Source organism: Podarcis vaucheri (assembly GCF_965113315.1).
Source record: "Podarcis vaucheri genome assembly, chromosome: 10".
Classification (NCBI taxonomy): domain Eukaryota; kingdom Metazoa; phylum Chordata; class Lepidosauria; order Squamata; family Lacertidae; genus Podarcis; species Podarcis vaucheri.
The window spans coordinates 72,253,518-72,266,873 of record NC_138748.1 but is presented as its reverse complement, the minus strand read 5'-3'; the positions used below and the strand labels follow the sequence as shown (position 1 = coordinate 72,266,873).

General features: G+C 50.9%; 1 protein-coding gene across 1 annotated transcript in view; it reads left to right on the top strand.

The window, feature by feature from the left end:
- Positions 1-4,830: 4,830 nt before the first annotated feature.
- LOC309541245 (uncharacterized protein) overlaps positions 4,831-13,356 on the top strand; it is a 328,128-nt gene continuing 319,602 nt past the window's right edge. Inside the window, exons 1-2 of the mRNA XM_082238868.1 lie at positions 4,831-5,012; positions 5,986-6,158. The gene's annotated coding sequence lies outside the window, so the exon portion shown is untranslated. The remainder of the gene's footprint in view (positions 5,013-5,985; positions 6,159-13,356) is intronic.

The following is a 13,356-nucleotide window of genomic DNA, read 5'->3' as shown; positions in this document are numbered from 1 at the left end:
GTTATTAAATGAATATTTTTTTTGGAAAAAGCAAAACCAAAAAACAACTGATACGGCAATACGACTCAGAACACAGCGTGTGTTTTTGTGTCACATGTTTGCCTGGAAGCAGCCGGCAGAAAGCTTTGCTTCGTGAAGCCCCTGCAGATGCCAAGTTCCTGACTTCCCTCCCAGGTGGCAGGAAGTGAAAGACACACTTCCATTGCCCTGTGTCCTTCCAGCCTCTTTCCCCACTTGCTCCCTTCTGCCGGTGTGTGTGCCTGACTTTGATATCCTGCATGCTGTATTTTTTTTTTACTGCTGAAACTGGATTTGCTCTCAGGAGCTAAGTTTTGTGCCTCCCTGGGGTCCCAGTGAGAACTGTATGCTTTGAAAGCTCAGTAAACTATTACTGAAAAAGTCCTGCTGCTTCTGTGTGTGTTTTTGACCTCAGTGTGGGAATTGCTCTACACGTGTCCCCTACCCCGCCGATACTTGGCTCAGGCCTTGGAGTTGCTGTACTCAAGCATTCAAGATGGGTGTTTGTGTGACAGACTGGTTTTTGCCACATACTCTGTCACCCCCACCACCGCATGATCTCCAAACATTATTTATTCAACAGAACTTCATCCCTGCGCCTGCACCTTCTGAAGAAAACTTAAAATTTAATGGGAGATTCACCCCCCCCCAACCTAACTGGAAGAGGGGGAATGATGGGTTGCAGGTACCAGGGAAGTCTCCTGACAGGCCCATCTTCAGTCATGAACCACTTAGGGGAAACCCAGAGCTACTGCTTATTCTGGGCTTTGGGGAAGATAATATTTTTCCCTAGTCCCAGAAGTTATTAGTCAATCATGCTGCTAGGGAGTCTTCCTGCCAGAGGAACACAGTGCATATTGCTATCCTACCGATTTTACTCTTGTTGTTGCTGTTGCTGTCATGGACTGGAGGGGTGCAGGGGGCGGGAGGCACCAGTCTGGGGTACCCACAAGGGAAGAAGGCTCAGATCCTGGGGACTGGTGGTGGGATGGCGATGAGCAGATAGAGGGAGAAATGGGAGCAGAGGGGGAGGGGAGGTGTTGCAAGCTGAGGAGGAAACAGGGTTTGGTGAGCAGGAAGAGGCTGGGGCAGAGAGCAGTTCAGGGAGGAGTGGGGGGGCTAGGAGACCCAGAAGAGGAGGCCATCAGCTGAAGCATCCAGGGAGACTCCCCCTCCTGCTGTGACCAGCTCCCCTCTCCCCAGGTCTCCCAGAGCACACAGAGAAATCCAGTTCAGACCCATGAGCCTATACATTATATTAATGGGCGTAGGGTTTTTTTGTCCCAACATGCATCACTTTAATCTCATTGACAATGAACTGTATTGTCTGCCCATTCACCCCATTTGGAGAGGTCCTTTTGGAGCTCCTTGCATCTCTCTTTGTTTGAGCAACCCTGGACAATTTACATCGACTTTTAAAACTCCCCCCCCCCTTCACCCAGAATACTTTTCGAATAGCATCTTCACTAGTATGTCACAAATAGGGAGGGGTATCAAAGGGTTACACAAGTGCAACAGCTGGTCACTCTATCAGATACATCTCTGGACACCTCTCCTGTACCCATCACCCAAAGAACAAGAAAACTATTGACACAATACAGTAGTACCTCGGGTTAAGTACTTAATTCATTCCGCAGGTCTGTTCTTAACCTGAAACTGTTCTTAACCTGAGGTACCACTTTAGATAATGGGGTCTCCTGCTGCTGCCGTGCCACCACCACACTATTTCTCTTCTCATCCTGCAGCATAGTTCTTACCCCGAGGTACTATTTCTGGGTTAGCGGAGTCTGTAACCTGAAGCGTCTGTAACCTGAGGGACCACTGGAATTATAATAAGAAAATAAAATAAAATATATTTATATCCCACCCTCCCCAGCCAAAGCCGGGCTCAGAGCAGCTAACAACAGTAAAAGTAATATAGTTTACATAAAATCACAATCAATTAATTGAAATACATTCTGTCAGGGCTGCCTCAGGTCCCAGCTCACAAGAGACTAACGCCAAGTCCAGTTTATGTACAGAGATGTTTATTGCAGTTCATTATCCGCTCCACAGCCGAGGCGCGCAGCCCCACGTCTGTTACGCTTAGACCGCTGAAGTCCCCTCTGAGTCAGTCCCTCCCCTGCACCAGTTTAAGAGGCTTGTGCTGCTCCACCTCTTCCTTTCTTTCCTTTTCCGCAGGGTCTTCCTGCCCCCCGGGGTTTCGCCCTTCCTGGACTCCCCTGATGCGGAATCCCCAGACAGCTCTCCCCCCCTCCTGCGGGCTTTGGGACCTGGCTCCTCCTCCGGACTCCCTGTTCTTCCGCGCGCCTCCACATTTGAACTTGGTGCGCGTCCCCAACCTCTAACCTTCCTCTTGACAGTTATACTACTCCCTGCACTACTCCCCTCCCCTTCCGGGAGGATGTCTTGCTCCGACCTTCCCCCCTTCTCTGCTGCCGGAGCTGCTTCCCCTGTCACACTGGAATCTCCACCCCCTTCACTGCGCTCTGGCGGGGAAGCCGGTCCTGATTCCCAGCTGCCACTTTGGGGTCCCCTGCTGGCCCCCTGCTCCTGACGAGTCCCCCCTGTGACTCCCCTTGGCCTGACCACAGGCGCCCCCTTCTGGGAATCCTCTGATTCACTTGAAAGACTCATGGAATCCCTCGAGTCATTGTCATCCTCTTCCTCGCTGTCCTGGGATTCTTCCCCATCGCTCTCCGTCTCCTCTCTCCCCTGTGCCTCTGTCCCTGAACCCCTGACACATTCTAAAATCAGTTCAGAATCAAATTACATCCTTGCCCTCAGGGCTTCTCCTGAGATGGGCTTTCAGAACCTGGCTTGGTCAACTGCCTCTGTGGAAGTCTATTGTCGCCCCTTGGTTACTCCCAGGGTGGGGCAAAGTGTAGGTTCTCTCACGCTCAGGGGATTATGGCAGGAGGCCCTGTTCTCACTGCCTACGTGGCTATGCGCTTCCAGGGTCATGGAGGAGGGTGAAGCCTAAATTTACTTTTTCTTAAGAGTTAAAACGGCTTTGGAATGGGAAGAATCGGTTAAAGTATGGATTTTATATGAATTTATAAATTTAGTTATCATTCCCAGAGCTGTCAAGCTGAAAGGATACATTCAGACACAATCTTTGTAACATTCTAGCAACTTTAGGCAATCGAAACCAAAATGGCTACATTTAATATACTTTGCCCATAGTCTGAGCAGCAGGAGGGCGCTGAGACAATTGTACAAAGGCTGAGCTGAAAGGCTGGTTTGGAGGCAGTTTGAGCCTTCTACGGATTCAACATTGGCTAGCTGTCAAAACATAGCGCTCTTGATTGTTGGGCTTCAGTTATTCATAAATCCCATTCATAAAACACGAAGTCCGTAAATCCCATTCTTACAATGCAGAGACCGTGTTTTCCTGTATTTATAAGATATGTGAATCTTTTGCGACTGAGTGGAGAGGGGTTTGGGGTTCCTCGTCCCAGGGGATAATGTCAGATGGTGACCCCCTCCCCTGTAATTTCCGTAACACCAGGAAGGAATCCCCCCACCCTAGTCACATGCAGCTGGGCTCACTTGCCAGAGCCACCTGGAGGGCCTGACTACAATTCCCATCATCCCTGACCACTGGCCTTGCTTGCTAGGGGTGATGGAAGCTGTAGTCCAAAAACAGCTGGAGACCCAAATTTGGGAAACCCTGTTCGCCTTGAAGGACAAAGGAGGGTTCACTTGCATCTGAACATCAGGTAAGCCCTGCAGGATCAGGCCAAAGGGGCCCCTGTCCTGCCAGGGGCCAAGCATGGGTCTCTTCTGGGAAGCCCACCTGCAGCACTTGAGCCCCAGAGAAGGGGTTTTTCCCCGACTGGGGAGGCACATTTCTTCTAGGGACACATCTCTGGGGTCCCCACGGTGCCCCCCAGCCTGGCTCCACTCTGCCAGGGCAGCTGCGTTTTGTGTCGCTGCAGGTGAGGCTGCCCCGTGCAATGTGGGGCTCTCAGAAGGAATTTGAGGGGGGCCGGAGGGACTAGGGCTTCCCCGCACTTGCAAAGGACCAGTAGAAGCGGAGGGGAGGCAGGCAGCAGGAGGGCGATGGGGAGGAACCAGCGAGAAGGAGCTTCTGGAGCCTGGGCAGCCCCCTCCCCGCCTGCTCCCTGAAGGTTTCCCAAGCCCCCCCTTTTCATTTCAAGGATTGGGGGACCTCAGCATCCCGGGGTTGCTTTGCTCTGGGGGGGGGAGGGGGTCCTATTTTGTTTGCTGAGGGCAGGAGTCACACTCCTGTCACATTGTGCTGTGTCTGGCTTTTAGATAAGGGGGTGAGGCTCAGGTGGGAAAGAGTGGAGAAGGAAAATATCCCGGGGTGCGGATTTACTCCGCTGCCCAGCTCGTCAGGGTGCCACTCCCCGGGGGTCCCTCCGGTCAGCAAAAGAAGGAGAATCCAGCCAAGTTAAAGAAGCAAAGGGCGGTCAGTTGACCTGATCTTTATGTGTTGCAACAAGGTTCAAACACAGCAAGAGTAGGAACCCCGAGAAGATGGTTGCATGGATTTTTAAGACCTCTCCCCATTTCCCACAATACATTTCCCATTACATTTTCTTTGATGCATGACAGATTTGTCACAAAGTAGGAGTCTTTGGCTTTCAGAAACATGGACCCGCCACCCACCCCTGTCAACAATCCCAGTTTCCCACACATTTTTAACTACCCTCTTCCAATAAGAACCATATTCACAGATCCCCCCAGCTGCAAGGCTTTCCTGGGCTTCTCCTTTGGAAGTATCTGGATCCTCCTCCTCCTCCTCCACTCCGGCTTCTGTTCCGGGAATAAGGGGGGGGGGTGAGCCTCCTCCCAAACTGCTGCTTCTCCCGGAAGTGGAGCTTCGACGCCGGATTGCCGCTCAGCGCCGTAGCTCTAGGGGCGCGCCCTTTCGGAAAGGGGAGGAGGGGCGGCAGGGGACCCCCCCCCAACAAAACATCGATGTTGGAGGAAAGGAAATGAGAATCGGGATCGAGGACAAAGAGGTAAAGGGGTCGCGGCGGGGGGGGGGAGGGGAGAGAAGGAGCCAGAGAGGGACTCCGCGCCAGCTCCCCAAAGCGCCTTCCGTGGCCCCCCCGGCAGGGCCTGGATCCCTGAACGTGTGCTGCGAAGGGGGCTTTCCTCAGCAGGGGAGGACATGGGGCGCCCACCCACGGGGTCCCACGAGGACTCCCTGGCCCCGTTTCCCCCGCGCAGGCATCCCTGGGGCCCTGTGCGCTCCGCGCGGAGAGAGCCAGACATGAAAGGGTTAACGGGCGCGAGAGACGCCTAGATAGAGACCCCCCCCCGTGCCTCCCCATCTCGTCTTGGGGGGCCCCTCCGGAAGGAGAGATGGGTCGCGCATGGCGATGGGTGAGCCGCGCCAAGGGGGCCTCTGGGTGCAGGGGAGACTCCGGGAGAGAGGGAGGGGGCCAAGAGTGGGGGGAGGAGGGAGGGGAGCTTCCCGGGGGCAAGGAAGCGCAGCATTGGCGAGGTTGGGGGGAGGAGACCAGTCTGTAGGGAGACGTCTCCATCGTGCGCCCACAAGGAATCTCCGGAGGGGCCACCTTGGCTTCTCCCTCCCACCCAAGAATCGATTCCCCCTTCAAGGCAACCAGAGAGGGATCCCTGGATAGTGGGGGGGGTCCAGTCCCCCCACCCCTTCCTTCCTGCAAGCTCCATCCTCTTCCCACCCCATGAGCCCCCATAAGCTCCTGCCCTGTCCAGGAAGAGGGGAAGGGAGAGGCCTTCTCAGAAGCAGCTCTTGGTTTCCGCAATCCCACCCAGGAAGCAGCCAGAAACCTGTTCCTCTTTCTCAGGCTTCCATCTTTATTGTCTTTTCCACTGCCTGGTTCATTGAGGATGAGGATAATGTACACCTGTCATCAGAAACAGGGGTGCAGAGTCCATGGAATGGCTCTCAGGGCTGATATGGAAGTTGCACCTCGAAAGCATTTCTGTTCCTCTTATTCTTTGTAGGCAATGTCAGAGTGACTGACAAGCTGAGATGCAATCCTTCAGCATCCGATGACAGCAACTGAATGAATCTTCCCAGTCAAAGGACCCATTTTCATGATAGACAGTGCCTGTGGCTGGAGGCTCTACATACAAGGTGTGTCTACACAGGCCAAAGACTGCCAGTATTAGCACAGGTGAGGTGTGTGACCCTCCCCTCAATTTACAGACTGTGTGAATGAGAGTTTGTGGGTGGGATTCTAGTTTATGACAACCTTTTTTTTAAATCATTTTTTCAACACAAACATCAACCACAAAAAAACACATAAAACAAAAACCACAATATCACTAATAACGCACTTTAGCAATTCAGATTTGAGTACTGATATACGTATAACTACACCTTTTTAACAATATTTCCGCACCTCTCCCCCCCCTACTTCACACTACTTTCTGCCTTATCTCTTAAGTAATCCTTCCAGATTTCCTCATATTTATCCTTTCTTATGGACACGGGTGGCACTGTGGGTTAAACCACAGAGCCTAGGACTTTCATTTCTTCTAGGGACACATTTCTGGGGTCCCCCCAGCCTGGCTCCACTCTGCCAGGGCAGCTGCGTTTGTTTCGCTGCAGGTGAGCCCGCCCCGTGCAACGTGGGTCTCTTAAAGGAACTTGGGGGGGCGGGGGCGGAGGGGCTGCAGCTTCCCCGCACTTGCCAAAGACTGACAGTATTAGCACAGGTGAGCTGTGCAACCTTCCCAAATTTACAGACTGTATGTGAATGAGAGTTTGTGGGTGGGATTACAGTTTACACTGGGAGCCAGTGTGGTGTAGTGGTTAAGAGCCATAGACTCGTAATCTGGGGAACCAGGTTCGCTTCCCCGCTCGTCCACATGCAGCTGCTGGGTGACCTTGGGCCAGTCACACTTCTTTGAAGTCTCTCAGCCCCACTAACCTCACAGAGTGTTTGTTGTGGGGGGAGGAAGGGAAAGGAGAATGTTAGCTGCTTTGAGACTCCTTCGGTTAGTGATAAAGCAGAATATCAAATCCAAACTCCTCTTCTTCTTCATTATGGCAACCCTGTGATTTTCTCCACCCATAACATTTTGTGACCTGATATTGCAGTACAGATTCCAAAATAACTACAAAATATACAAGATAATAAGAATGATTGCAGTATTTATACCCCGCCCATCTGGTTGGGTTTCCCCAGCCACTCTGGGCAGCTTCAAGTACATAAAAAAGACAATCAAACATTAAAAACATCCCAATGCAGCTGTCTTCTAAATGTCAGAGTTGCCCATTTCCTTCCCTCTGATGGGAGGGCATTCCATAGGGCGGGAGGCCCTTTGTCTGGTTCCCTGGAACTTCACTTCTGACAGCAAGGGAACCAGCAAAGACCTTCGGAGGAGGACCTCCCTGCCCGGACTGAGCGATGGGGGTGGAGACGCTCCTTCAGGTTTCCAGCGCAGAGGCTGTTTATGGCTTAAGGTTGCAGATCTTGCTCCTCCATAACAATCTGCAGAGCAAGTTCGACGTATAATTAGCAGAGTAGCAAAAAAGCCCCACTCAGACGCAGCAAAAAAATAATTCAGCTGAGAAATTGATTACAGTGGTACCTCTGGTTGTGAATGGGATCTGTTCCGGAGGTCCGTTCGCAACATGAGCAGAACACAATCTGCGTCTGCAAGTATGCGGGTCGCGATTCGCAGCTTCTGCACATGCGCGTGACATCATTTTGCATGTCTGCGCATGCCCAAGTGGCGAAACCCGGAAGTAACCCTTTCAGGTACTTCTGGGCTGCCTCCGGACGCAACCTGAAAACATGCAACCTGAAGCAAATGTAACATGAGGTATGACTGTACTGAAGCATAACAGGATCAAAAAAATAGCAAAAATATATTGTATTTTTCGCTCCATAGGGCGCACCTGACCATAAGGCGCCAGTGGCGTAGCGTGGGTTGTCAGCACCCGGGGCAAGGCAAGTAATTTGCGCCCCCTAACCCGTGGATTTGCGCCCCCTAACCTGTGGATTTGCGCCCCCTAACCCTACCCCCCAGATGTTGCGCCCGGTGCGGCCGACCCCCCCTGCACCCCCCACGCTACGCCACTGTAAGGCGCACCTAGTTTTTAGAGGAGGAAAACACGGAATAAAATATTCTGAATCAAATGTTGTACTAAACTATTTAAAGCAGCAAAGTGGGCGGCTCCTGTCCACTTTGCTGCTTTGAAGCGAGCCTCAGAGGAGGGAAGGAAGGGGAACCATGGCTTATCTAAGTCCAGTTAATAATGCTGTGCCTGACTTTATATGCATCTCAAAGCCCTTGACATTTATACATTATAATGACAAGCCGAGATAGGCCTCCTGCAGAGGAGGAGGGGTGGAGAAGGGAGGGAGCCATCATAGCTCAATAGGGAGAACATGGAGAAGATCCCAAGTTCAGTCCTTGAAAGCTTCTCCAGGTAGGGCTGAGGGTGGGTCTCCTGAAACCCTGGTGAGCCTCTGCCCATCAGTGAAGACAAAAGTGAGCTGAATGGACTCAGGGGTCCTGACGTGGTATAGGGAAGGTCCCTCTGTTCCTGCTTAAATTAGCCCTTTCTTCAGAACCATGAGGACCATGAGTTTGTTTTTAAAGGGAACAGCTGTAACCTCAGTGGCTTTGCATGCAGAACACCACACGTTCAATCCCCGGCTTCTCCAGGCCTGAAACTCTGGCAAACTGCTGCCAGTCAGTGTTGACATTACTAAGCTAGATGGAGTAGTGGGTCCAACTCCTTATAAGGCAGCTTCCTAGGTTCCCATTTACCAGTATGCTTCAGATCTGAGCGTGAGGCTTGCTGTCACATTTAGTGTTGAGAGGGTGGTTCTTTGCACATCTGGAAGATGACTGTGTCACCTCCCATCACCCTACTGAAGGTGCTTTTATAGCTCAGGGGAAAGGGCAGGCAGTCACAGCATCTGTAGACTGTAGCATCCTGAATTAAGGGAGGAATTCCCCTTGCAGCCAAAGGGTTGTTTGATGCCACCACGAAAGAGCTGATCTTAAGCTTGAAACCAGGACTTGCTCTTTCACCAGGCTGCTCTTCCAGTTGCCAATGCCATCCATGTAACTTGTGTGGATATCAAACGTGGGTTGTGTCCAGGAACCTGGGAGGATTTCTTTCACGTGTGTGCATGTTTTCGTCTTTAAATAAACAGCCCATGCAAGTTTCCAGCTCTTATGGCCATCAAGATTAACCTGTCCATCTCAGTGGAAATCTGGGGAGGCTGAGGTGGACTTTCCAGTGGTCAAAGTGTGGTTGTGTCTTCCTGCCTGGCATCTATTTCCTGCCCTCTTTCCCCCCCGCACCCTGCTTCAAAGCAAGCCACTGGAGAGTCATGGATCCTCTGCTTGCAACTGCAGCGGATTCCCTCCATTTTGAAGCAGGAAAGTGGGAGAGGAGCTGCTTACTCGAGTGTAAGCTGCTCCCTTCCCACTTTCCTGCTTCAAAGGGAGCCCAGGAGGAGGGAATCCACTGCATGGATCCCCTTCCTTCCCTCCTCCTTGGTTGCTTTGAAGCAGGAAAGTGGGAGAGGAGCTGCTGCTGCTCCCCTCCCACTTTCCTGCTTCAAAGGGAGCCTGGGAGGAGAGAAGGGAGGAGGGAATCCACTGCCTTCGCTAGCAGAGGATCCATGGTCCCCTTCCTTCCCTCCTCCTTGGTTGCTTTGAAGCAGGAAAGTGGGAGAGGAGCTGCTGCTGCTCCCCTCCCACTTTCCTGCTTCAAAGGGAGCCTGGGAGGAGAGAAGGGAGGAGGGAATCCACTGCCTTCAGTAGCAGAGGATCCATGGTCCCCTTCCTTCCCTCCTCCGTGGTTGCTTTGAAGCAGGAAAGTGGGAGAGGAGCTGCTGCTGCTCCCCTCCCACTTTCCTGCTTCAAAGGGAGCCTGGGAGGAGAGAAGGGAGGAGGGAATCCACTGCCTTCGCTAGCAGAGGATCCATGGTCCCCTTCCTTCCCTCCTCCTTGGTTGCTTTGAAGCAGGAAAGTGGGAGAGGAGCTGCTGCTGCTCCCCTCCCACTTTCCTGCTTCAAAGGGAGCCTGGGAGGAGAGAAGGGAGGAGGGAATCCGCTGCCGTCGCTAGCAGAGGATCCATGGTCCCCTTCCTTCCCTCCTCCGTGGTTGCTTTGAAGCAGGAAAGTAGGAGAGGAGCCGCTTACACGAGTGTAAGCGGCTCCCCTGCCACTTTCCTGCTTCAAGGGGAGCCTGGGAGGAGGGAGGGATGGACAGAATCCCCTTCCCTCCCTCCTGCCTGTCTCAGCTCAGCAGCAGCGGCTCTTGCTGGCTTCGCTCCATAGGACGCACAGACATTTCCCCTTACTTTTTAGGGGAGGAAAAGTGCGTCCTATGGAGCGAAAAATACGGTAACATACAGTAAAACCCTGACTTAGCATACTGTTAGGGAAAAATCCAGGTGCGAGGCTGCTCAGTCCCCCAGCTGGTCGGGCAGAGCCCGTGGGTCCCTGCGGAATAAAGGAAGGAGTCCAGCCAACTGGAGCAAATAGCTGTAGACCAAAGTTTATTGCGCAATAGGTTCAAAGAGCAAATTTTGAACCCCGAGGATGGGTGACAAAGACTTTTAAAACTTTCCCACCACATCGCAGAATACAGTTCGAAGGGGAGGGGTTAACCTTGGCAAACATGTCCAGATAAGTCCTTGGTACAAGATTAGCATAAGCAGACATGGTAGGGCAAGACTCAGGTATAAGATTAGCATAGACAAATATGTCTTAAGTACCCACCACCCAAAAGTACAATAGAAGTTCCTTTGCATGTCTGGAGCCTGAGGCGAGTCAGGTGATGAGATTTGGCTTCCTTTGGCTAACAATGAGGCCAGCAATTGTCACCTCTGAGAACTTCCTGGAGTCCTTTTTCAAGGGGAAAATAGCTTTGGAATGGGGGGAACTGGGAAAGGAGATGATTTTATACTATTTTTAAAGCTAGGTGACTTCCCTGAGCTGTCAAGTTGGAAGGATATATTCAGGCATAATATTTGTAATATTTAACTTTAAACATGTGCCCCCCCCATAATTTCCATAACAATACCAAAACAGTACGCAAGTAAGAAACAGACAAACAGAGTAGAGTAATAACAGAATATGACATGGGAGCAGGCGCATTTCAATACTGTAATTTATATATAATTCAATGTCAGAGAAACTCTGGGACTTGATAACAAGCCTCGAGGTTGACCGGCCCCATCTGCCCTTCACTTTCCTCTTCAGCACAGGCAGAATCTGCCTTCTGGATTGTGGGATTCACAGTTGTTCTCCTCCTCTTCATCCACAAGGTTGGATTCTGTTCACCTGCAGCAGAATTCCCCAACCCACCAAGGATTTGAGACCCATCAGCTTTCCTCACCTGGTTTAGCCGACCGGTTGAAGCCGTTGCTTGAACCCCTTTTGCATGCTGACAGCTTCTGGAAGCCACAGGGGGAGCAGAGTGCAGGGTGGGCACCAAGGGTGGAAAAATGACCCCAGAAGGTGCAGGAAATGTCCCCCACCAAAGGAGAACTACTGCTCCCCAACACCCCATGACATCTAGATTCAGGTAGGTAGTCGTGTTGCACACTTCTTCAGATACACTGAAACAGATGTCACCAGACCCTTGTATATCGTGGGAGGGTGGGGTTTTCCCCAAAAGGGTACTCCTACTACCATCTCCTACCACCCTTCACTATATGAAGAAGTGTGCATGTACACGAAAGCTTATACCTAGAACAAACATAGTTGGTCTCTAAGATGCTACTGGACTTTAAAAAAAAGAATTATTTCAACCATTGTGGTGGGTATTTCCGTCTGGGATTCTCATGCGCCAGCTGCTTTCCTTCTGCTTCTCCTGCTCTCTCCATGCCATGTGAGGCATGTAGACAGAGGTCCATCTCCAAGAAAAGCAGCTTCCCTGAGCACCCATTCAGCTGACCCACGCACCAAAACTGGTCATTAGTTCTCTGACTGACCCAGAGCAAAGTCCCTGGAAAAGATGTAGACCTGGGCCTCCCAAAATGGTCCACATGGATCTTCTGAGGCCAGTGGGACTGTGCAGGTGATTCATGAAGATTTAGAGGTGAAAACGGGTGGTGGTGGATGGAGGATTATGACGCAGAGGATGGGAATTGTCCAAAGGAACAATGAACCAGAGAAAGAGAAAGAGAGGGTCATGTCATGGACAGAGAGCAGCTGCCTTTCCTGTGGGGAAACAATTGATTTGAGAAGGCTGCATTCCAAGATCATGCTGCTTCATTAATGATGATTGAGGATTATGAAAGGTTGCTGATGCATTACTATCATTTGACATCATTGCATCTTTATTTCCTCAAAACTGGGAACATGGGTAGGAGAAGAAGAAGAGAAGAAGAGTTTGGATTTGATATCCCGCCTTTCACTCCCCTTCAGGAGTCTCAAAGCGGCTAACATTCTCCTTTCCCTTCCTCCCCCACAACAAACACTCTGTGAGGTGAGTGGGGCTGAGAGACTTCAAAGAAGTGTGACTGGCCCAAGGTCACCCAGCAGCTGCATGTGGAGGAGCAGAGACACGAACCCGGTTTCCCAGATTACGTGACTACCGCTCTTAACCACTACACCACACTGGCAGGGGAATGTAGGAGATGTTGAAATAAGAAAAGCTGCTAATGGCATTTGATGTGCTCTCTTTCCATTTGTTCTCTTCCTTGAAACTCAAACAGGATTTCCTTTCCTCCCACTCTGAAGAAGGAGATGGAGAAGACAGTCAGAACTCCAGGAGATGGGACACCTTTCGTTTCATTAGAAAGAGAAATTAAAATGTGTGAAATGTGGATTATGCTTCATAGAATGAGGACACATAATTCACATCAATGACCTCCGACAGGGGAGAAACCATTGAAAGGTAAGGACTGTAGAAAGAGTTTCACTGATATTGGAAAACTTAGAATACATCAGCACATTAACATGGGCAAGAAAGGATTCAAATGCATGCAGTGTGGGAAGAACTTCAGTCAGAGTGGATCCCTCAATATACATCAACGGATTCACACAGGAGAGAAACCATACAAATGTATGGAGTGTGGAAAGAGCTTTAGTCAGAGTGGACACCTCAATTTACATCACCAGACTCACACAGGGGAGAAACCATTTAAATGTATGGAGTGCGGAAAGAACTTCAGTCGGAGGGGACGCTTAACTTTACATCAACGGACTCATACAGGCGAGAAACCTTTTAAATGCATGGAGTGTGGAAAGAGCTTTAGTGACAGTAGAAACTGTAGAAAACATCAACAGACTCACACAGGGGAGAAACCATTTAAATGCATGGAGTGTGGAAAGAGCTTTAGTGAAAATGGAAGCCTTAAAAAACATCAACAGACTCACAGAGGGGAGA